This window comes from Gavialis gangeticus, unplaced genomic scaffold, assembly GCF_001723915.1.
Source record: "Gavialis gangeticus isolate Ggan-Ray unplaced genomic scaffold, GavGan_comp1, whole genome shotgun sequence".
NCBI classification, from domain to species: Eukaryota; Metazoa; Chordata; order Crocodylia; family Gavialidae; genus Gavialis; species Gavialis gangeticus.
The window spans coordinates 84,057,278-84,058,948 of record NW_017729033.1 but is presented as its reverse complement, the minus strand read 5'-3'; the positions used below and the strand labels follow the sequence as shown (position 1 = coordinate 84,058,948).

Genomic DNA, 1,671 nt, shown 5'->3' with positions numbered 1-1,671 from the left:
TCCAAATGTGGATTTTGGGTTACTTTTTTAACCCAAAAGTTGGGGATTTTTTTTATCAGATAAAACCAGGATCCCTGTTTATAATTAGTGTTTTAAAATGGGATAGTTTGAGAAGGGGCTGGTTCCTGAGAACTGATCTGAGATGGCAATATCCCCACAGCAGGAGTTTGAGAGGTTGCTAATGAACTATTTGACCTAGATTTTCTCTCAAAGACATTGACTCTACAAAGGGTCAAGGAAAATGGGGGATGAAGGAGGTGGAAAGAGCATTAAATTGTTTTAATAAGGTCTATAATCCTGGTACAGAAAAACTTTTAAATGATTTGAGAAATAAATGTGCACTGTGCCACACATGCCAATATCATGGTCATGCATAGGGATTTCATAGGGCATAAACTGAATAATAGACTTTTTTTTTAGAAAAACCTTTATTTAAAATGAGTGTGTGGGAGGGAGAAAGGCAGAATTTCCTACAAAAATTCTATTAAATTGTGGATTTTAAAAACTCTGCACAGCTGGCTACAACAAGTCACTAATTATCTTTTGTTCATTTGTTTTTTTTTATTCCCTCATATATGTGTAGGAAGCATGCATGGGTTTTTGCTGTAGAACAGTGGTTTTCAGCCTGTGATCCTCAGACCCCCTGGGGGTCTGCAGACTATGTCTAAGGGGTCTGCAAAAGATGACTGTGATCAATTCACAGCGTGTGCGTACCCACACTTACAATTCAGAAGGGTCTGCACCTCCATTCGTAATTTTTTAGGGGTCTGCAAATGAAAAAAGGTTGAAAACCACTGCTGTAGAGCCTTCCGATAGCCTGTGGGGCACCTTCCTGTTTCCTGTAAAGGGGTATTGTCAGATCCCTATTCTTGGTAACCAAGGTTCTTTGGGTAAATATGGTATCTTTTATTAGACCAACTAAATAGTTGGAAAAATTGTTCTTTGCAGGCTCTTGGGTGCAAATGCTCTTCTTTTCTATGATTCTTCTGGCAGAGAGAGCTTCTGAAGAAGGGTGTTTGTACCCGAAAGCTTGCAAAGGACGCTTTTTCCAACCATTGGAGTTGGTCTAATAAAAGATTTACCCAAAGAACCTCATCTGCCTCTGTCCTTGGACCAACATGGCTACAACCAGCAACCCTATTCTTGGTAGCGCCCTCATGCCCCTGGGCATGGCTTTACATTATGGGGGGAGAGGGTTGCCTATTTTTCTGCCAGCCTCCACTCCTCCAAAAATTTCTGCCCGGGCATATGCCTGGAAGGTCTGGGTGGCCCTCGTGCATACACCATGATTCAGGAGGATCCCCGGTTGCCACATTTTTCTGCCAGCAGGTGGGCGGCAGTCTAGGCACAGGTAGTGGGCAGTAGCCACTTTCTTTGTGCAGCCCTCGCATTTCAGGGAGGTCCAGCGGCCCCCGAGAGGAAGGAGGGGACTGCAGGTGAGAGCAGCCGCTTTGTCCTGGAAATCCTGTGAGGAAGGAAAGGGACTCTCCTCCCTCCGGGTCACTAGGAGCAGGGCCGGGCGCTGTGCGCGCGGGGCGGCGGCGGGAGGCCGGCGCAGGTGCTCCTCTCGGCGGGGAGCGGGGACCCTCGCAGCGGCGGGGCTGGGGAGGCGGGCGGCAGGAGGGTGGGTCGTGACGGGGAGGAGGGAGGCGCTTGCTGGGGCTGGGGAGT

General features: G+C 47.8%; 1 protein-coding gene across 2 annotated transcripts in view; it reads left to right on the top strand.

Annotated features, from left to right (window-relative positions):
* The window catches only part of FAM149A (family with sequence similarity 149 member A), a 124,964-nt gene that overhangs the window by 69,887 nt on the left and 53,406 nt on the right, over positions 1-1,671 (top strand). The window contains exon 1 of one of the 2 annotated variants that reach the window (XM_019526412.1): positions 1,489-1,558. The exons of the other annotated variant lie outside the window; for it this stretch is intronic. The gene's annotated coding sequence lies outside the window, so the exon portion shown is untranslated. Of the gene's footprint in view, positions 1-1,488; positions 1,559-1,671 lie in introns of those variants that run through there. 2 annotated transcript variants of the gene reach the window in all.